The 24,267-nt window shown below is 33.1% G+C and overlaps 1 long non-coding RNA gene and 1 pseudogene across 1 annotated transcript in view; one reads left to right on the top strand and one right to left on the bottom strand.

Moving 5' to 3' along the window:
- LOC118601651 overlaps nt 1-24,267 on the bottom strand; it is a 343,923-nt gene that overhangs the window by 213,160 nt on the left and 106,496 nt on the right. Inside the window, exon 3 of the long non-coding RNA XR_004950452.1 lies at nt 7,842-7,950. This is a non-coding gene — a long non-coding RNA (uncharacterized LOC118601651). The remainder of the gene's footprint in view (nt 1-7,841; nt 7,951-24,267) is intronic.
- Nucleotides 23,901-24,019, top strand: LOC118602615 (annotated as a pseudogene).

Raw genomic sequence — 24,267 nt, 5'->3', positions numbered from 1 at the left:
CAAACAATTCTTTCTAGGTTGATGAGATCATAGGCTCTTTTTAAAAACGTTCTTCTATATACTTTTTTTTCTTTTGCATTTCCTTCTTTTATGAACATGTTATATTTTTAAAACCAGAAAAAGTTACTTATTGTGAAATGAAAATGATTAGCTCAAGAACGATAACATTTCTGTGTTTAGTTGTTCCTGATGTACATTAATATAATTAAATAAAATTACATTAGTACTTGGCAAATATTACTGAGACATTTTGGTTTTGAGTATTTGATCAGGATGATCTTGAAATGTAGATTAAAATTTTCCTTCAGCAGAAGGGAAAGAATGTTCATGGCAGCTCTTTGACCTTTAATTGCATAAGAACAAAACTGTATTTTTTCAATGAGAATATGACTTATTTGGGCTCTCTTCGGAACAAATGTTTTAACTATCCTTGCTCATAAAATGATAGTTTAAATTTACTTGATCTAAGCTGGGCTCACTCATGTATCTGTGGTCATCGGGTGGACACTGGGTCTAGAATGGCCTCCCTCACATGTCTGGTGATTGGCTGGCTGTTGTTCGAGCGAGGGGTTCACCAGTCTGTCTTCTTTCAGCAGCCTAGCCTAGAATTGCTCAGAGAGTGATCGCAAGAGTCCCAAGAAGTGAAGCCTACGCTTGGCACACCATCACTTCTGCTTCATTCTTTTGTTCGATATGAGTTACAATGTGAAACCAAATTTAAGATGCAAGAAAAGAAACTACTTCTTGATAGTAGGAGCAGCAAGTCATATCGTAAATAACACGGATACAAGAGATAAACTTGGATACAAGAAGGTCATTATTAAAACTGATCAACTATAAACCTTGCTCATGCTTCTCTTATCAAAAAAAAAAAATATATATATATATATATATATATATATATATATATATATATATATATATATATATATATATATATATATATATTACCGGTCAAGCAGGACTAGCAATCTGTTCCCTCTTCTCTCTGCAAAGTTAGAACCAGACTGTAGGTCTATTCACAATTTTATTGAACAACTTCAATAACTGTTCCAAACAGTAGTTGTGTTTTGATGGAGAAAATCAGTAGTGTGCTTTGAATTAATATAAATGAAGTGATTGAGTATGGCTGTGAATTCCACAAGAATTTTTGTTAGGGAGAAGTAAGCTTTACTTACTGAGCAGTACGGTAAACAATTAGAAAATGCATTTTTTCTAGGTGAAACTAAGTTTATATACTAGGCAGTAGTTTATATGCTCAGTTTATACACTAGGGGTAGGTAGGAAGTGGAGCCTAAACAGAAAATACCTGATACTGCTTTCCATCTGCCTAATATACATCCCCTTTTCTTCTTAATTATTACAGAATTACAATTTGGGGAGATATGGGTATGGTTGGCACCAAAGTGTCCAGAACTGAGTAATGAATCATGATTTGTCTAAGTCAGTATTGTTAAACCTGTCCTCAGCTTTTCTAACCTCCTTTATAGACAGAGAGGCTGTCATGTGACCAGTTAGTTACTGACCAAAAGTTACAAGAAGTAACCTGCTGAGAGCAGAAATATGGGGGACTTTGTAATTTTAAAAGCCTGTATAAATACATATTTCTTGTCCTTTTATTTTGAAAGATATATCTATATCATACATAATATATATCACATATAGTATATTATTGGTCTTATAATAGAAAATAGAAATGCAATCTATTTGACGATAACAGCAAAATGGAGGTGGGTGGGAGAGAAGCTGTATTAGAGTAAGAAAATGACGGCAGATGGTAACTTCATTTTACAGAAACAAATCAAGAAAACATTAAATTACATATAAAAAGTTTCACAATAAATGTATGCTTTCTCTTCTTTCTTTTCCTAGGTTTATTCAAAGACAAAGTGTGTAAAATAGTGATTATAATGATATGCCATTGGATTTATAACATATAGATGTAATATTTATAACAATATTAATACATAAAGGAGAAAAGGGAATAGAACTACATAGGAGTAATGTCTCTATCACTTACTGTGATTAAGTTAGTATTTATTTGAAATAGATTCTAGTAAGATGTATATGGTGAGCCCTATAAAGAAATTATAATTATAACGTTATCCTCGTTTACTAAAAATGACAAAGCATTGCTGAAAAAATTGAAATAACCTAAATAAATGGAAAGATATCCCATGATCATGCTTCAGTGGACTAACTATTGTACAGATGGTGATAGTCCCCAATTTAACATAGATTTAATGCAAAATCTATCAAATTCTCAGCCAAGTTCTTTGCAGAAATGGATAAGCTAATCCTAAATTTATATAGAAGTTCAAGAAACCCAGAACAGCCAAAAACATCTTAAGAAAGAACAAAGTTGGACTATTCATACTTTCTGATATCAAAACATACTACAAAAGGTGACAGTAATCAAGACAGTGTGGCTCTGACATAAGAACGAACATATAGGTCAGTGGGATAGAATTAAAAGTCCAGAAATAAACCTTCACTTTTATAGTCAGTTGATTTCCAATAAGAGTGACAAGAAAATTTCATTGGGAAAGAAAAGTCCTCAACAAATGGTTTTTAGAAACTGGATATTCACATTGAGAATAATTAAGCTGGACTGCAATCCAACATCATATGCAAAAATTAACTCAAAATTGATTATAGACCTAAATGTAAAAGCTAAAACTCTGAAGTTCTTAGAAGAAAATATAGGAGGATAGTTTCATGACCTCGAGTTAGGCAAAGGGATATTATACATAATGCCAAAAGCCCAAGCAACAAAGGGGGGAAAAATAGCTAAGTTGAAATTCATCAAAGTTAAAAATATTTGTGTTTCAAAAGATACCATTAAAAATGTGAAAAGGCAAACTATAGAATGGGAGAAAATATTTTCAAGTTACACATATGTTAAGAGATTTGTATCTAGAATATATAAAGAAATATTACACTCAATAATAAAAAGGAAAATAAATGAATGAAAAATGACCTGAATAGACATTTCTACAAGGAAGATAGAAAAATGGCCAATAAAAATGCCTATCAAGGCCATTAGAAAATACTATTTCACATGGCAAGCATATACATATAATAGTAAATGCTGGCAAGGATGTGGAGAAATTGGAAAACATATACAGTGCTTGGGTGACTATAACATGTTGCAGGTGCTTTGCAATACAGAGGCAGTTCCTAAAACATCAAGCATGGAGTCACCATATGACCCACCAATTCCACTCCTATGTATGTACTGCAGAGAAATGAAAACATAAAGTTCACAAAAAAAACTTCTTGACGAATGCTCATAGCAGCAATGTTTATAATAGCCAAAAAGTAGAAACAACTCAAATGTCCATCAGTGGACAAATGTATAAATAAAATGTAGCATAGCCATACAATGGAATATTATTTGACAATAAAAAGGAGTAAAGTACTGATACTGTGACAGCATGGATGATCTCTGAAAACATTATGCAAAGTGAAAAAAGCCATTTACAAAAGACTGCATATTGTATGATTTCAGTTACATACAATTTCAAAAAAGGCAAATCTAAGGCCAGGGGAAAATGATGAGTGACTGCTAATTAGTATGAGATTTATTTGGGATAATTGATGAAAAATTACAAAATTGATTGGATGATGATCATACAACTCTGTAAATGTATGAAAAATGTTAAGCTGTATATTTTAAGCCACTAAATATATGGTTTGTGAATTATTACTCTTTGAATCAGTTATTAAAAATGTCATCTCAGAAATTGATATAATACATAGGTATAGTTACTATTGACTACTTAAAATTAATAATCAAAGTATTATGCTTAAAAAATACAAATAAAAATTCTTAGTTTTAAAAACATGAAAGTGGGGTTACAATAGATAATTAAAACATGTTAAATGTTCCTTCAGGTTCTAGAATAGAACTAATGCTTATAATTTTACACTTATTAGAAGTAGTTATATATTTAAATTTAACTTAATGTTAACAACAAAAATGCATGCACATGTACACACACATATTCCATATTAGTAGAGAAAAAAAATAAACAAAAAAAATTCAATGCAAAAGAAGCTGGAGAATTAAAAAAGCAAAGAAAATCATCTGGATAAAGTCCAAATATATCTGTGATTGTAATCAACATATATGGATTAAAATCACTTAACAAAGTTTAGGAAGCCTCAGATGATAAAACAAATAAAACCAAATACGCCATAGAAACAATGAACCAATGAGCAGTGGGGTACTAAATCAAGATGTATGCTAGATCCTGGAGAAACATCTATGAGAAATCCAGAGAAATGTTCAAAGTACAATAACAGAAAAGATACATCATATGAATGCTAAGTAAACTTTCTGCAATATCAGAATTAAACACAAATACGAGTATTAATAAAGATAGGTACTACATAATACAGAAACAATCCACCAAGAAAAAAAGGTCATGAACTCCTTATCACTTAACCCTTTAAACTATATGGAGCATAAACCGAGAAGTCTGCAATCATAAATTAACTATTCTACAATCTATTGTGATATTTTAACATATATCTTTCAGAAATTGATAGATTAAAAAAATAAATATTAGAAAAAAATATAGAGGTTTAAACAAAAACAATGTTGTTCAACATCAATCCTTCCCCCTCCCCCACAAAGTAAGACACACATAATATACATTGTTTTTAAGTATATAAACAACACTTATAAATAACTAGGTACTAAACCATAAAAGTAGTTTCGAAATTTTGGGTAACAATTGGTAGCATGCTGGCTACCTTCTTTAATCACAATAAAATTAAAATAGAATAATATTTTGTCAAAAATGTTTGACAAAAATAATAAAAATAATTGAATATTTAAAATAATTCACCCAAGTAAATACGGATTAAACAGGAAATCATAATAAAAATTACAAACAATTTAGAACTGAATATCAATGAAGCCATTACATAATGAAATTCACAAGCTGTACAATAGGGTTGTTTATACAGAAATAGGTATTTAGCTTCTGATGCATGCCTTCAAAAACAGAAGAAAAGAAAATAAATGAGTAATTTTTAATTCAAAAATCATTAAAAGAATTGAGGCTCTCCTACAGAGTGGAAGAAAGGAAATAATAATAAAGAACAGAATTATCTAAAAATTAAAAAAAAATTAGAAAAGGTGAATAAAGTCAAAGGGATATATATATTTCTGTACAAACAATCATTTAGAGATAGCTAAAAAATGTCATGAGAGTAAACTTAAATAAAAGAACAGATATACTATTTTCATGGATGGAAAGAGATAATAAGCTAAAAACAAAAATTTCAAATATTAACATATAATCACAAGGTAATTCCATTCAAAATCATACAGTGTTCATGAAATTTAATAAGCTCAACCTAAGGTTCATAGAGAAGAAAAGAACCAAGAATACCAAAATATTTTTGAAAAAGGATAAGGAGGGAGAAAACTTATTATTCTACCTATAAAAACTTAATTGCAAAGCTATAGTAAAAATCTAGAATGAGAAAGGTAGAATAAACAAACTGATCAGTAAATAGGATAAAAAGTCCAGAATGAGACCTGTGGTAACTAGATTACATAGAATTGTCTTTACAAATTATGGAAAAAGAATAAACTCTTCAGTATATGTTACTAACATCATTTCATACCCACATGGGCAAAAAAAAAAAAAAAGTAAAATAAAATAGTCATTTCATGTGGTACACAGAATTAAATTCCAGGGAGATGAAATTTCATAATTTAAAAGTTTAAAACTTTTAGAAGGCAATATAGGACAATAGTTTTATGACCTTGATATCCTGTAAGATTCATTTTAACAAAAAATAGAAAGTAATCATAAATTTCTGAATGTATAATTAATTTCAATGAATTAAAATATTTGAATAATATGAAACCAGTAAGCAAGTGAAATGGAAAGTTTCCCAATATTATTCACATGAAAGATGAATGTTTGTTTAGCCTAGTATAAACCTTTCTGGAGCCAGGTACACTGGCTAAAAATGGATTTACAATTGAAAGCTGTGTAATCTTAAGCAAATAACTTAATTCTTCAGTACCTGAATTTCCTCATCTGTAAAATGGAGATATTATCAACCTCAAAAGATTATTGAGACATTCGTCACATTAATATATCCAAAAGACCCAGGAATACCAAAAACAAAACTCAATAGAGGTTAACTACTATTGTAATTATCCAGAAATATAAAGAAATCCTACAGATCAATAAGAAAAATACAATCGAGGTTTTAACATAATCAAAAGGTATGAATATGCAATTCACAGAAAACAGAAAACAAATGGCCGCTGCACATAAGAATATATTCAGCTTTCATAAACAGATAAATAGGAGTTAAAAGAACATTGAATTTCCAGTACATCAGATTGAGTTAAAAAAAAAAAAATAGGTCTGACAATAGCAAGTGCTAGCCCAATATATAATGACAGAGGAAGTGTAAATTGACACAATGTCTTTGGAGATCACTTTGAACATATATAATAAAGTTGAAAATATACATTACTGACAACTCAGAAATTCCATATTTACGTCCATAACTTAGAAAAACACACGATATGATAAAGAAGATATATACGAGAATATAAAATTAAACTGCAGACCACCTAATTGCCCATCAGTGGGAGAACAGATAAATTTTCAAGTTTTTAAATAATAGAATTCTAAATCATGATTAAAATGAATGAAATATAGTACAGCCGCTTTGGAAGACAGTTTGGCAGTTTTTTACAAAACTAAGCATACTCTTACCACATAGCCCAGCAATAGTGCTCCTTAGTTATTTACCCAAAGATGTAGAAAGCTTATGTCTAGACAAATATCTGCACAAGGATGTGTAAAGCAGCTTTATTCATGACTGCCAAAACTTGAGAGCAACCAAGATGTCCATCAGTAAGCGAATGGATAAATAAACTATAGCACATCCAGACAGTGGACTATTAATCAGTGCTAAAAAGAAATGAGCTGTCAAGTCATGGAGAAACCTAAGTAAAAGAAGCCAATCTGAAAAAGCTATGTACTGTATGATTCCAACTACACGACTTTCTGAAAAAGGCAAAACTATGGAGACAGTAAAAAGATCAGTAGTTGCCATGAGTTTGTGGGGAGGGAAGGAGAGATGAATCGGTCCAGCATGAAGGGTTTTTATGGCAGTGAAATTATTCTGTATGATCCTATAATGGTTGATATATGACATTATATATTTGCAAAACCCATAGAACTGACAACACGGTGAGTAAATCTAATGAAAACTATGGATGCCGATTAATAATAACATATACCAACATCGGTTCATCAGTTGTAACAAATGCACCACTCTGTTACAGGATGTTGATAGTGAGAGAGTCTGCACGTATAGGGCCAGGTAGTATATATAAACTCTTTGTATCTTTTGCTCATTTTTTTTTCTGTGAACCTAAAACTGCTCTAAAAAATAAAGGTCTATGTAAAAAGAAAAAAAATGAATGAAATAGAATTCATGTATGGATTTGGATAAATCTCAAAAACATTTTGAATGAAAGCTATATTGCAGAATTCTACATTTAGAGAGATTAATAAAATTTTGAAAATTAAAAGATAATATTATTTGTTGTTTTAAATTATAAAGTATAAAATCATGCAAGAGCTAAAGAAATAACAGGCCAAAATGGTAGAGTTTTTTTTCTGGAAAAGGAGGGATATGGAATTGAGGATGAGTATCTGAGAGTCTTCAATTAATATATGTCATATTTGAATTTTTTACAAAATCAGAAGGTATAAAATCAGAAAACCTTGTTTAAGTGGTAATTATGAAGACAAAATAAGACAATTAAAGTGGAAATTCTGGAATTGTACCTGACAGAATCCTGAAATTGTGCCGCTTATTAAATGCTCGCTCCCAACTTTTCCATCCAGTCCCATTTCTTCAAGGTCACGCTCCCTCTCTCCAAGGCCAGTGGTCTGCCTGAGGCAAAGGGATAAGTTGATTTAATGGAAGCAGAAGGGGACTAGGAGGCAAGCAATCTAGACTTGAACATCAGGTCTTGCCACCAAGTCTCTGTTTACCTTTGAGCAAGCCACTTAACCCCACAAACCACTCTGAAATAAGGAAGTTGAATTAGGTCATAAGTAACATTTCTTCCACCTCTAATAGTCTGTAGCTCTGAGTTAAAAAAGATCCATGGATGCACTTAGGGGTCACCATTTTAGCAGGTTATAGTCATCCAGAGAATATTTGACTACCTTTCAAAATAGTTTCTGTTAACTCATATCGCACCTAGAGCTGTTCTCTACAATAAACAACTCTATTTCAAGTTGGTGCTGTGATCTAGAGGAGGCATCTGCACCGGCATGAGAAACATCAGTGTTGAGGCGCGTACTCTGTTCACCCAACAAGACAGGACCTGCATGACCTCGTCAGTGATGCACTCACACCACCCACCACCAACACTCTATCCTCCCCAGCTTTTTCCTTTTTTCTCTTAAGCACTTCATACAATTTAAAGTATTGTTAGTTTGTTAAATCTTATTCATTGTCTATTTTTTTCCTACTATAATGTTAGTTCCATGGATATGAGTGGTTTTGTTTGGTTGCTTGGGTTTTTTTTTTTTTAGTCTATTAGATTCTCTCCAGATAACTAGAAAAGTATGTGGCACGGTAGGTGCTCAGTAAATATTGTTGATAGAATAATTAAGGGAACATATTTGTGGCAGACTTCAACTTGAGAGAGGTTCTGTCCTAATCACCAATCTACATTTCAAAGGTCAACCTAAATTCTATCCAGGATCTCCTGCCCCTCTCTTTTTACTCCATAAGCAAAACATTAATCCTCCCTCGATTGTGTTCCAAAAATATAATATATGTACCTCTTATGACATTTCTCCCATCCTGAATTATATTGTAGTTTTATCACCCCTCACCTAGTAGAGAGTAAGTTAAACTGGAGTTTGAGTCATCTTGTTTTCTAGCCAGAATATATTTCACAATAAATCTTTTATGTGATTAAACAAGGTCCAAAGTACCTTGTTATATTAATTCCTTTTGTTTTCATAACAGACTCCTGAGACAGTGTTATCGAGTCTAGTTCACTAATAAGGAAAATGAAGCATCATCACATAAAGATGAGAGGGCTAGAATTCATAATTAGTCTGGCTACAGAACCCATGCTCTTATTTGTATATGTGTGTGTATATATACATACATATTCTTTTATGTGTTTAGAATATTCTCAGAGCCATACCTAACAACTTATTAATATCTGTGAACTCTATGAATTGAAGCTGCAGTATTGAGAATAGAGAAAAGGATTATTACTGTTTATTCTTAATAAGCATGTATTCCTTAAAAATTAAGTTCTTTTGTTTTATGTAAATAAAATCCTGATGCGTAGAACTACATTTTACATGTTGGCACATATCTTGGCATATTGAAAAAATTAAACATCAATATTTCTTTATGTCTATATGTATTATTTATTTATACTTCTCTACTCATATCCACTGATACTTTTCTATAGATTATTGATGGATAGATAGATAGATAGATAGATAGATAGATAGATAGATAGACAGACAGATAGATAGAAGCTTTAGATAGATACATAAATGGGATACTATTTATCTCTATAGCTATCTATTGATCTATCTATAGAGATGTATGTGTGTGTATATACATACATATTTCTGTATACATTTCTGTATGGAACATGTGTATGTATTTCTAACCTGAATATGGTTTATACATACAGGTCATATTTATGTGTATAAATATAAGTTCTAACCATACTTACTGCTTTATGAACTATCCTAATTTATGTACACATCTATCACGACTAGACATTTTGTTTCTTTCAAATAATTCCCTATCAACAGATATTTCGATTATTCTAGCCTTATACCATAAAACAATACCTGGTAATGACTAGCTGCAAATAAACACAATTAAAAATTAAAAGGAAAAATCTATAAGACAAAAGTCATTAAAAACACACCAAGTATTAATTATCCCACACACTACTTAATTCCAGTCTTTATAGAACATGCCTAGAAGATATTAGCTTTTATTCATACTAAAATTTTGACTATATTTTCATGTTAACCAACTTATTTTAAAACAAACATTTTTGGCTACTGTTATCCTCTTTTTATGCGTTCCCTTTGGGGCGGGGGGAGGGCAGGTGGGGGTGGATATTCTTGGTATTTCTTGGACATGGTTTCTACCTTGGGTGTACTTTCTCCTCATTTTTGTGCTTCTCTGAGGTGCTATCACCAACTTAAATGGCTTCAGCTACTGTTTTCACTCAAATCTGCACCTCCAGACAAGTTTTGACCCTGGAACTACAGACACAAAAATGGTCTCTTTAACCCAATCAGTAAGTCCCCTGCAGTCCTTTCCCCATTCAGTTGCTACAAGAGCACCATTACTTAAGCACAAATTTGATCATTTCATCCTCTTTTAGGCTCAGCAGTCCTCATCTTCTACAGAGTGTGACACGAGGTCCCTTTGAGCAACTCTTAAGAAATCCTCTGCTGCCCTATTTTGACTCCATAGGACAGGAAGTTCCCCAAATGCACCATGCTCTTTCCCCTCCAAGCCTCTAATGCTACCGGTTCCTTTACATGGATTAACGTTCTCCCTCACATCCTGTTTGAGCACCCCTTGCTCTTTTTACACATTAGGTGACCTTCCAGTGTTTTTCACTTTTTCGCTGTCCCCCATTAACACACTGTATTGGACCACTGAATGATGATGACCAGTCACTGAGTCTCTATGTTGCGGTCCCTTCAACCAGACTTTTGTGTTGTGCATATTGAGTCCATTAAAAGGTAATTTCAATTGTTTTCATTCTGGGAAAGAAGGTGAAATTATCCATTTTAGGGTCAAGGACTTAAATTAGAGGCAGTGAAACCCTAAGGGAGAAATCTGGAAGAAAGGAAGGTAGGCTTGATTTTGCATCTACAAAGGGATGATGCCTGAGTCCATCAGCACCCTGTCTCTAGGTCATGCGGAATCACTCTCCCCACCAAAAAGAGATACGTGATCCCAAAATGGACAAAGAGAAAATGCTGTGTATATTGAAATTGTAAAGGCACTTTTTATACTTTCTCCTGTGCACATCCCTTCCCCTCAAAATTGTAATGAAAAATTCCTTAATAGGACTGGAACTTATTTTCTCTTCTCCTTTCAGGAAGATGTCAGGAAGAAGACAGAGGGGTGTCATGCATTATCTCAGATTCAGAATTAGGCTTTTAGGGAAGCTGAGGGACGGCTGTAGGTAAGCTTCTCCTATAGTATCACCACAGATCCTCAGTAGCCTACTCGGAAAAAATTTCCAGTTTTACTAATCCAGTAAGTTTAGTTATGTTGGCTGTTCTATTAAGAAACTCTTTTTTATCTCTCACAAAATGAACAGAGGGTCATTCATTAAAGGCTTATCCACCCCATGTGACCCAAATCCTTTTTCACCTTTTATTCTATCCTTACCTCTTTCTGGATTTCTATAACAGATAGAAATTGAAAATTCTGGATATGACTAACTGTACATTTGGACCTTTGTATATAGCTGGAGTTGGGGCTATAAAGAAAACACCATTGGAATTATTTCAACGGCTTTAATCTCACTTTTTAAATTTTGATTGATTTTACAGCATCAGAAGGTCCCTGGTAATCAGAAAATACGAGTTCCTCTAAAAACAGACATTTTACCACTTCCCTTTAGACATCGACTTTCTATTCTCCAGGTGACTGAAATGCCTGTCAGAGATTTAAATGTGTATTATTGATACTAGCTGAGCAGAACAGGTATCAGAGAGACATCTTGAACATATTTAAGGAGGATCACTGTGAGATACAAAGAGAATAAATACCAAGAAGAGACTTGTGTAGGTTCCATTTAAATAACAGAGTACTAGATAGACCATTTGAAATTACTTTACCATTGAAAGCAACATAACAAATTCATCACCACCATGTCTCAGGTAGATTGAGCTAACCCAGGAAAAACTGTCTACTGCCAAAATGGACATTGCGCTATCCTCCAGCTTCTGGAATAGAAGACCCAGCCAGAAACAATGCAGTTACAGCCTGTCTTGGCCAGTTGACAATCTATAATCAGTGTTCCACCTCCCCTTCTGCTAGTCATCCAGGCCACCGTCCAAGAAAGCCTCATTCATTCCAAATTTCATAGCTGCCTGTGGCTCATTTCCCTCATTCTTATACATGGAGACTTGAGTTCTGAACTCTGGGATAGACAGTACACCTTGATGGACCCTGAGCTTGGGATTGGGAGGAGGGGACCTGAAAGAGGACCGACCATGTCGAACATGTACACAGTAGCCTCCCCTTATCTGCAGTTTGGTTTGCCACTGTTTCAGTTACCATTGGTCGACTGTGGTTCAAAAATATTAAATGAAAAATTCCAGAAATAAACAATTCATAAGTTTGAAATTGCACACTGTTCTGAGCAGTGTGATGAAATCTCGCCGTGTCCCAGTCCATCCCACCGGGGACGTGAATCATCCCTTTTTCTGGCGTCTTCACACCGCATATGCTCTCCACCTGTTAGTCACTTAGTAGCTGGCTCCAGTTACCAGATCATCTGTCACAGTTTCACAGTGTTTGTCTTCTATAACCCTTATTTTACGTAATAATGGCCCCAAAGCTATTCTTGGAACTTTTATCGTAGTGTATTGCTACAACTGTTCTATTATATCATTAGTTATTATTGATCCTTAGTATGCCTCATCTATAAATTAAACTTTATCATAGATAGGGGTATTAGGAAAGACATAGCATATATAGAGTTTAGTACTATCTGTGGTTTCAGACATCTACTGGGGATCTTAGAATGTGTCTCCCATGGATAAGGGGGTAAAGCAGATGCTCTCCAAATTCTGTTCTTATTTATAAGTTTATGACCTTTCATGGTTCTGACTTCTTTCTATCACTTTTCCTTCCCTATCATCACTTTTTTCTTCTTTCAAACTTTCTATACCTCGTGTGAGGTTAAAATTGGAGATCCTCAGTTAGAATTGATGGTGTTGATTCATTAATATCTATTTCATATTCTACCCCGTTTCAGTTGCTGTTTCTCTAAATTTAAGGGACTACTTGCAAGACCTGTTCAGTAGGCTGACTTACTCCCTGAGAAATGTCAAATTATCCATTTTCATGCGGTAACCTTTCCAAATAATAAAACCTATTGAACTATAATCATCAGAGTTAGATTATTGGTGGTTAAGTCTTTATTACTTTCCATTTAACCCTTGAAAAATAGTAATAATTTGTGGGGGAGGAGTAAAGCACATGCCTAATCTTTACCAGTGAAAGTAATTCTAATGTTTTCTCATTTTCTTGCCTAGGTCAAGCTTGTATCCTGAAGAGAATTGCACTGGGCTCTGATGATTAACGGTAACGTTACACGTCAATCTCAGTTTAAACATCGTTGTTGTGTAGTCATGGAATATGAATACTCAATTCAACAAATATCCATCTAGTGCCTGATATGGCACTATGCTAGGCACTGCCACAAATATAAATGAAGCAGAGAAACACATACACAATTAAATAATATTATGAAGTGATAAGCATTTGCTATATAAGCTATATGAAGAAAATGTTAAGGCAGCCAGAGAAGAAAAAAATATTGAGCCTTGGTCAGTTACAGAAAGCATGGATCAGCCTAAAAGTTGGTTGTCGATATATAATTACTGAATGACAAATTAAGGTATGGTTGAATAAATAGTAAAGACATGATAACTACATAATACTGAATTATGGGTTAAAGCACGTTGGCTTCTACTGCATGATTTTAACATATAATTAAACATATATAGAAGGGAAATTGATATTTTGGCTTATTATTGAAAGAAATTGTTGTTTTTATTGTCACAGGATAAGAAAATCTCATTATAAGTTCCATTATCAGTCAAAACACTTCTAAATTTTTTTAAAGATAGAAAGAAAAGAAAAAAAGCAAGATTCTAAAGTTGACAAAAAATGAGTGAATTACTCCTTGTTGAAAATTGAAGACAAATACATCCATAGCTGATTATTGATGCTGAAATCTCGATGTAGACAGAGTTAACTCTAAAATGCAATTTTGGATAATTTCAGAATATATCATTTTGTATGTATTTACAGGATGAAAACATTCTTTTAATTTAAAATACTCAAAAGAAGTCAAAACAATAGGGATGGAGCTCTCTTCATTTAGCTATATGATTTGCAGACTAATCATTTAATTTTTCTGAACATTACTTTTCTCTTGTGAAAACAATAATAACAATAATAATAATAATGTCATGATTCAGAATTGCTATAAAATAAAATCTAGCATTTCCTTAACAGTCTAGTAAATTGTAACAAACATTAAAAGTTGCAACTTTAAATTTTATTAAAAACTAAGTATCTAATATCAATTGTCTTATCATCTGCTTCCTGTTACTGAAATCGAGATTCAGAATTTTTAAATTTATGTCTTTTTAAAAAAATTTCTACTTGAGATTCCAACGCGATAAAATCTGGCTTATCAAATTTCCATGTAAGAAATCAGAGCTATTCACTTCTAATTTCCCTATCATGCTTCTGTGAGTCTCCTTTAAACTGGACATTTCTTCTTGAGTAGGTTACATCTTTTGTTTCTACTGAAATATACCAAGTTATAGTGTTGGTTTTCTATATTCTCCCTCTAAGGTCCATGCATCAAAGCTTCAATCATCTGTTGATGACCAAAATGACTCTAATTTGTTCCTGCCTTCCATTTCCATGCCTTTTAGAAGAGCACCTCTCTGCCCCCCCCCGCACCACCCCCCCACACACACACACACACACTATTTAATCTGGGCATGGCATGTGGCTTTATATGGCCAATCTGATGCAAGGAGAAACTTGAGAAGCTCTTGTTTGTTGTGGTTTGCCCTCTCCTTGCAAGTGGAACTCTGTGATCCCTCTGTGGATAAACCTGGACTAGCCTGCTGAAGGAAGAGAGACTGCAAGGAAACAGACACCAATCATCTCAACCGAGACCATCATACATCAGTGGACCCATCCATTGTTGATCACATATGCATAAGCAAGCCCAGTGAAAGTCAGATGTTCCTACAAGAACCACCCAACTGAGCATAGTCCTAACTGCCAACCTACAGAATCATAAACTAAATAAAGTCGTTATTTTAAGTCATTATGTTTCAGATGGTTTGTTACCCAGCAATAAATAATTATATAGCTACTAATGGGCAGCAAAGAAGTCTGTTTTGAGTTACATCTCTACGTCTTAATGATCAGAACACATTTTAAGGATGGAAGAGAGAAGGAAGCAGTTCTTATAAATGATTCCCAATTGCATAACCGATGCTTAGAAGATTATGAGTCTTTCTTTTTTCTGTCTTAACATTAGGCTTCAGGCTATCTTACTAAACTATACTTCATTTAGTTGGTCTACAGTTAGAGAAAGGAAATGAACACCAGAACAAGCAAAGGACACCAATAGAGGACACTCTGAAGTCTATGCCTGGAGCATAACTTTTTTGCCTCTGTATGTCTCTTTAGGCTGATCATCATCCAGATGAAAGCTACTGTCACATATTCAAAGTTAAAATGTTAATCACTGAGATAAACAACTACCTGGGAACCACATTTCAAAGGAAACTGGTAGTTTGATTGAAATACCTTACTTCCTTTCTTTCTAGCTCTCATAGGTGAATCTATCTAAAAAATATGTTGAACAACAACAACAAAATGAAAAAATGATTTAAAAGATTTCATCATATTTTAAGAAATGGTCAGAAAATATGTATATATATATATAAAACAGCATTTCTTAAAACTATATATAAACTGACCATATTTATCTATAAGGGGACTATTTTGTCTTACAAAGATTTACAGCGAGGATGTCAGGTTTCTTGGGGTAAGAGAGTAGCAGGTCGGTGCTTTGCTGTAATTGTCTATTTTTGTTGTTTTATTTCCTGAGTCCTTCTGTTCTTATCTGTAATTTTGTTTTTTGAATTTATGTAAATCCCTCTTACGGACAAACAAAAAAAATAGCTCTACCTACAGGAGAATGTCTTCTTTTTTTATTTATAACTTCTCTACCTGTAGATCCCCTTTAAAAAGTTCCTTAATTCTAGAAAGTTATTATTATTAATGAGAAAAATCCATTTCAGACTGTTTAATCTGATAATACTTTCTGTCACCTTTGTGTCAAGGTTAAGTATAATAAAAAGATCATTTAAAAGATTAATTTTAAATTGTATATATAAAAAAGTTAAATGGTAAAGTTTATATGTATTTAATCATAGTTAAAAATTAAAAATAAAATAAAGAAATTAAAATAGAGCATTAATTCTACTAAACATATGTTATCGTAAACATTTACTGATTTCTTAAAGGAATATCAAAATATATTTTTAGGTACCTAAACTCATTTCCATTTGTTCGGTTAAACAAAACCTCACATATTATAATATATAATATATAACTGCTATTTACTAGTAATAGGTGTGCATATGTGAATGCCTGTATAAGAAGCCATAGGTACACTTTAAGACATGACAAACCTATAATATGGAAAAGAATAGTCTAAGAATTTCGTGCACACACTACTGCAGGAATATTAAAACAAATACATGCACACAAATATGTATACATGAAGCATAAAATGTTAACATATATATGTAAAAAATGTTTATTTCTAGTTGGTCATGTTTAGAATATCCAGAACCAATTATTTGAAGCACAAGTATCAGCTATTTAAAGAAGATTCATAAAACTCTTGCTACAACATCCAAACTGAAACACTTAAAATATTTTTTTGAAGTAAATAGGAATTCATAGGAAGTTGCAAAGACAGTACAGAGAAGTTCTATGTACCTTTCCGTCGCTTTCCCTACATCATTACATCTTGTATAATTATAGAGCAATATCAAAACGAGGAATTTTATATTGGTACAATGTGTGCATAGTTCATTCTAAGTCATTTTATCATGTGTAATGTTAAAAATGACTTATGATACATAGTTCTTAAAAATATGTAGTTCTTAAAAAGCAGGATTCAGACTGTTCCATTAATACAAAGACCTCCTTCCTGTTAACCCTTTAAGTTCCACCCACATTCCTCTCTCTAGCATCTCTATCCTCTGGAAACCTTTTATCTCTTTTCCATCTCTGAAATTTTGGTGTTATAAGAAAATTACATAAATAAAATAATATAGTTTGTGACCTTTTGAGTTCAATCCGTGCTGTGTGTACCAAGAGTTTGTTTATTCTTCTATATTGACAAGTAGTATTCCACAGCACAGGTGTTTAAAAACTCATGTGTTGGGGGACATTTATTTTGTTTTCAATTTTTAGCTCTTATAAGTATAGCTGGTTTTAACAAACATATACAGATTTTTGAGCAGACATAAGTGTTCATTTCTGTGAGGGGAATGCCCAGGAGTGGAATTGCTGGGTGATATGTATTTGCACATTTAGTTTTGTAAGAAATTGCCAAACTGTGTTTTAGATTGGTTGTACTATTTTAAATTACTACCAGGATTGCATGAATGATCCAATTTATGCATATCCTTGCCATCATTGGCCATTGTGACTAATTTTTATTTTAGTATTCTCACAGGTATGTAGTGATATACCACTGTAGTTTTAGTTTTCATTTCCCTAATGACTAGCGATGCTGGACTTATCTTCACATATCTATTTGCCATCCATATATCCTCATATGTGAAATGTTTCCTCAAGTATTTTGTCCATTTTCTAATTGGATTGTTTTGTTTTTTCTTTTTTAATGTTGAGATTTTAGACTTCTTTATATATGTATATTCTAGATGTATAAACTGCAAATATTATATTCTGTTTGGTAATTTGTCTTTTAATTCTCTTATAAAGGTCTTTTGCTTAGCAAAATATTTTAATTATGATGCAGTTCACCTTATCAGTTTTTTTGCTTTGTGAGGTGCTTTCTTTAAGTCTTAGGTCTAAGAATTCTTCACCACAGCCTCAGTCCTTAAGATTTCTTCCTATGTTATCTTCTAAAAGTTTTATATTTTACATTTAAGCCTATGATCCACTTTTGAGAGAATTTTTGTATAAGGTCTGAAGTGTAGATCACGTTTCATTGTTTCTCTATAGATATCCAATCAATCCAGGACCATTCGTTGATCCTTTCTTCATCGAGCGGCTTCAGTAACTTTGAAGCACAGACAGCAAACAAACTGTAGACTGGTAAAGATAAAGTCTGAATTGAAATAGGGGCCAAATCATGACAAATCACAGAGGTGATAAGGAACGTGGGTTCTATTTTATGTGCAATCACGAACTACTGGGTGGTCTTAAGGAGAAAAGTGGCATAATTGATTTACGTTTTTTAAAGATCACCTTGGTTGTTTTGTGAAAAATATAGAACAGCAGTAGGGAAACCATTTAGGAGGCAATTATAGCAATATCACTGATGCAAACCTGACCTTGGTAATTTCTTATGATAGTATATGGGGCATTGATTCTCAATTCTCCACTCTTTCCATCTATACACATGGAAAGCTCATCGATGTCTTCTAATAGGTGTTCTGCAATTTACCTGCAAATCCCAGCCATAGCTATAATTTCAGTCTTTTCTCTTTAAATCAAGAAAGCATATGGAGATGCGTGTGAGAGTGATCTTATCATTAGAAAAAACCTAGAGTCTGTTTTGTTTTATTGCAAAGTAGTTTATGATCAGTCAATTATGAAATACTTCACAACTGACTCATATAAACCAGTATTCTTCAATACTCTGGTTAATCACTGAAAAAAAAAATCAAGGAACCAAAATTTGATTTTCTTGCAGTATTTCAAAGATATATTCATTGCATATGTTTTCTAAATTAAAATATTCTTCAATCATCTAATATATAATTTTTTAAATCTAAGGATATGATTTTTCGGGTATAATTTAGATAAACATATAATTTTTCCACACTCAACATGAATTCCTGTCATCCTACATGACTCACTGAAAGAGTCTGGTTAATTAATCGAGGTTCAAAAATTAAAAATATTTATTGAGAGATAATTGACTTATGAAGAAATATTAAAAGAAATAAAAATGTCTGTTAGCCAAGTGATGTCCAGAGTCAGAGGATAATGTCACAATTCTAGAAATATTTAGAGATTCTAAAAACTAGGCAAAGAGATGAATTTTAGTAGATACAAGTTGAAATACTGCCAAGAATAATGTTCCCCAAGTATCTGAAACAATTATCTAAACATGTTGTCATAAAACATCAGAGCATAGGAAACTTGGAGTTAAGCTCAAAATTTCGTGTTTTACAGAAGAGGACACTAACACCCAGAGAGAATAAATAAGAGGTGCAGGAATTAATTTCCATAGAGAAGTAGAAAACACATCTTTTATATATATTTTTAAATTAGGTCAAGGTGATTTTTGCTTTTTTATTCCATCAGCATTACTGATAACAGTTTTGCAAATGTTGTATAGTATTTCCCAACAAAAAAGCTGTCGCCAATGGCATCTCTTTGATGAAATTTCATGGATGAGCAATAGGGCACTTACGTTGATATCTAAAATTCCCAATCTTTTTTGCAAAACATAATTCTTATTAACTTTTTTGTTCAGAATAAGATAATTGGCATAAAGGTCACAAAAGCCTCAAGCAAAACATCACCTATCCACCAGTAGCTTCCTACAATTTTGAAAAAAAAAAAAAGAGTAAATTAGAAGAGGCAAGGGTGTTCCAGTTGCCAGATTAAATGGCAAGAGAAATAATATCCGTTTTGCTTTGCTTATAATTCTGCTCTTACCAGACAGAATTTTGACTGCAAGGACTCTATTAGCTCCAGATTTTGTAATGGTTTAACTGATAACTGGGAAGAAGCCTCAACAACTTCTTTCTCCAAACATCATACTTCTATCTACACACCTACTAGAATGCTACACTGTTCCAAGCCCATTGTTATGCACTGATGATTTTTTTTAAAAAGATGGTGCATAAGACACAATACCAGTTATACCCAGTGGTTTCCAGAATGATTTTAACATGTGCCTTTATCAGAAAAACAGCCCCCACCAAAATAAGATCATATCTCAGGTTCATGCTTATTATGAATTATCAATATTTGCTAGTGTATTCATAGAACAAATTTTTATAAAATAAATATAAAATAGAAATGTTAAAAATTAGATAAAAATAAATATCAATAGAAACAATATTCTCTGACTGCATCCTACCAGAGACTCTCACAACTTCCTGGGCAGCAGGCTTTCCCCCTAGTACCTGCTATTAGAAAGAAGTTAGATGATGCTTGTGCCTCAGAAGCACTCAGTTTCTTTGAGAGGCGATTTTAAGTACACATTTACTTCACGTTTATGGACAAGAGGATGGATTGTGGAGGAAAAGTCTTAAAGTCTTTAAGGTTTAGTTGGGCTTGGCCTTCTACAAGAAGACATCTTGTTCAATGTTTGATGCCAGTTGAGTGAATGGTTTTATTTTTAGAATTCCACAGGTACGAGTTGCCTTTCTATGGCTACAATTTGCTTTACCCAGAGAAGTTCTAACCAGAGTTCTTTTTCAATTTGTTTTAACTTCAAAATCCAGGGAACTGTATTTCAGAAAACTTGATTTGTCAGTCTAATAGATTAAAAAATGCCATTAAATCTGCCATATTCTTTTTACTCTCTTGCTCTTTCAAAAAGCAGGGAAGGGGTGATACAATAAAGACATTTCAAACTGACAATAATTCATAAAGTCTTTCTTCGTCAGGAAATAATTTTGTAGTTTCTAGATTATTTTTAGTCATATAAATAATTTCTCTTTTTATTAAGGCAGACATTTGTTTTAGTCATCTGTGACAAACTATGAGATGTCTGCTTCATCAGCACATAAAAACAGTCTTCTTTGTTCAGGTCTAGAGGCAACGAAGCCACGTAGACATCTTTAAAAGAATAAGGCTTTAAAAAAATAGTCCAAATCTAACATGCATAGCTCCTGTTCATACACGGATACATAATTTTGAGTACCAACTATGTGTCAAACTCTGGGTTACATTCTGATTAACCGTTAGCCTTGAGCATAAGGATGTATATAATCCAGCTCTAATAGAAACAATTTACCCAATAAGAAAAATATATATATATATTGAGTTTAACAGCTACCATTACCTTCCTCCTGTATGTGCCAGATATTTTTCCATTTTGATCTTTAACTAGAGGAAGCCTTGCAGGCAGTTGCCCTTGTCCTATGCTCATGCCCCCTTAGACAAGAACACACTGGAAGATGAGCATCAGAGGATTATAACAGTAAACTTGAAAAAGTCATAAAGTAGAATCTCCATTTGCTATGTTCTGTAAAACCTGGCCCTTTCATCTGTGGAATGGAGCTCATGGGTGAATTTCCTCTCCAGGATCAGTTGGCAAAAGATGGATCCTCTTTGCAAGAGCTTCCATTTTTTCTTTATTTTCTACATGTTTCAGCAATTCTTTCTTATCTCCTTAAGGGTCATTTTCACCAAGACTTAGAAAACTGGTAGCAAAACCAATCTATAGAATTCTAATCAATACATTAAACACATATGCTAAACATCATTCCCTTTATATGTACATATTTGTATGAAGGAGATATACCACAATTCAGGGAAGAAGAATGATTATTTAGTTTAAAATACATAGTTTTTTTTTTAATTCAGAAAACATTAATAAAAGTAGAAAATCCAAAAAGAATTACCAAAAATAAAAATAAAAACTCTGGAACTAATAAGCAATTATAACAAGGTTGGTTGCAGGATACGAGGTACATCATTTTGCTGGGGTTACCATAACAAAATACCACGCACTGGGTGACTCCAACAACAGAAGTTTGCTTTCTACAGTTCTGGAGGCTAGAAGTCCAAGATCAAGGTGTAGGCATGTCTGAAGCATGTCTCTTGGGTTTATAAAAGGCCACCTTCCTGCTGCATTCTCACATTCCTCTGTGCACACATATTTTTTCTGTCTCTCAGTGTGTCCAAATGTCTCCTTCTTTTAAGGGCCTTTAAAGAGATAATTAACTTAAAATGAAGTTTTTAGAATTGAACTTAACCTAATCTGACTGGCTGATGTCCTTATAAAAGGAGAATAGGGCATACAGAGGATTGTACAAGTCCACATGAAAAATCATGTGAAGAGATCACAAAAGAGTAGCCATGCGCATGACAAGGAGAGAGGTCTCAGAGGAAACACACTCTGCCATTGGCTACTTGATCTTGAACTTGCAGTATTCAGAACTCTGAGATAATAACTTTCTGTGGTCTCAGCCACCCACTCTGTGAAATTTGGTTATGACAACCCTGGTAAAGTAATGCAACAGCCAATGCAATATTGAAATAAAAAAATGAAGTCGGAGGACTGACATTATTATCCACCTTCAAGACATACTCTTAAAGCTATAGCAATAAATACAGTGTGGTGGCATTGGGAAAAGATCGAATAGATCACTGGAACAAAATAGAGAGCCCCCAAATAGACACACACAGATTCAGTAAACTGATATTTGACAAAAGAGCAAAGGCGATTAAATGGAGAAAAGATGGTCTTGTCAATAAATGGTACTGGAAAAACTGAACATCCATATGCAAAGAAGAAAGAGAAGAAGAAAGAAAAAGAATCTAGTCACAGGTCTTACACTCTTCACAAAAATTATCTCAAAATTGATAATAGACTCAATTATAAAGTGCAAAACTAGGAAACACCTTTGAAACTCTTAGAATATAAACATAGTAGAAAATCTAGATGACCTTAGGTTCAGAGATGACATTTTAGATATAGCATCAAAAGCTTAAACAGTGAAAGATTGATAAGTTGAACTTTATTAAAATTAAAAACTTCTGCTCTGTGAATGATATTGTCAAAACAATGAGAAGACAAGCCATAGACTAGGAGAAATATTGCAGAAGATGGACTGAAAGCACTGTTACCCAAAAACTACTCAAAGATCTCTTAAAACTCAAAAATAAGAAAATGAGAGCTCTGACTTTAAAATGAGCAAAAGATGTGAACAGAAAAAAAAAACCAATCTCAATAAAGTACATACTGTCCATTTCCAACAATTAAGATATTCTTGAAAAGGTGAAACTATGGCAACAGTAAAAAGACGTGCTACTGCCTGGGGTTTGAGCGGAGAGAGGGATGAATAAGTGGAGCACGGGGGATTTTTATGGCAGTGAATGTATTCTGTATGATACTATAATTGTGGATGTATGTCATTATTTGTACAAAACCCATAGAATGTCCAACACCAAGAATGAACCCCAGGGCAAACTATGGACTTTGGTTGATAACAATGTGTCAGTGCTGATTCAATCGTAACAAATGTATCACTCTGCTATGAGCTGATGATGCTGGGGGAGGCTGTGTGCATTAGAGATGAGGGGATAAACAGGACATGTCTATACTTTCCACTTAATTTTGCTGTAAATCTAACACTGCTGCATTACAAAAATCCGTATTTTTTAAAAAGTTAGCTTCTCATTTATCCAATCCCCAATAACTTTAGAAACATAAACAAAGTACCAAAATTTTCTGGAATCTTCTTCCAACTAAACAGGCAAGTACGAAACACACATATGTGCACACAAAGTTTATCTACACAAAAGGGATCAATCAGTGCAACTGATCTTTACCTTGCTTTTGTCATTTATTAAAAGATTTTCAAAATCTATTAATAGTAAATATCAACATAACACAATTTTTAAAGCTGTGTATGATTTTATTACTTAGATATATTATATTTGACCAGTATTCCATAGATAATATTTATGTCATTTTATAACTGTTAAAAACCATATTCCATATTATTGAGTAGTTTTGCAAGAATGTTCTTAGGGCAATTTTCTGATAATGGAATTGTTGGGTGAAAGGGTGTGTGCATTTAAAATGGTCTCAGATAGTCTACAGCCATGCCACATTAAACAAGCCCAATCTCATCTGGTCTTGGAAGCTAAGCAGTGTTGGGCCGGGTTAGTACTTAGATGGGAGACTACCTAGGAAGACCAGGTGCTAGAGGCCTTAAGAAATAAGGGATTATAAACTGACAAGGTTCTTGCAATCTGTGAGGTCAACCAAGGGTTGCCTCCACCAAAAAAAATAAAAGTAAAAAATAATAAATAAATAAATAAAAATGAAATTGTCTCAGATATTACCAAATCACTCTCCAAGGTGGTATCATTTGGATTTCAATCAAATGATAGTGGCCATATTCCATGACCTTTGTTAGAATTAGCATTAACAATTATATTCACTTTTTCCAATTAGAT

The sequence above is a fragment of the Rousettus aegyptiacus genome, unplaced genomic scaffold, assembly GCF_014176215.1.
Source record: "Rousettus aegyptiacus isolate mRouAeg1 unplaced genomic scaffold, mRouAeg1.p scaffold_m13_p_4, whole genome shotgun sequence".
Taxonomy (NCBI): Eukaryota; Metazoa; Chordata; class Mammalia; order Chiroptera; family Pteropodidae; genus Rousettus; species Rousettus aegyptiacus.
Note: the sequence above shows the minus strand (reverse complement) of the source record. Positions and strands in the feature narration are given on the sequence as shown.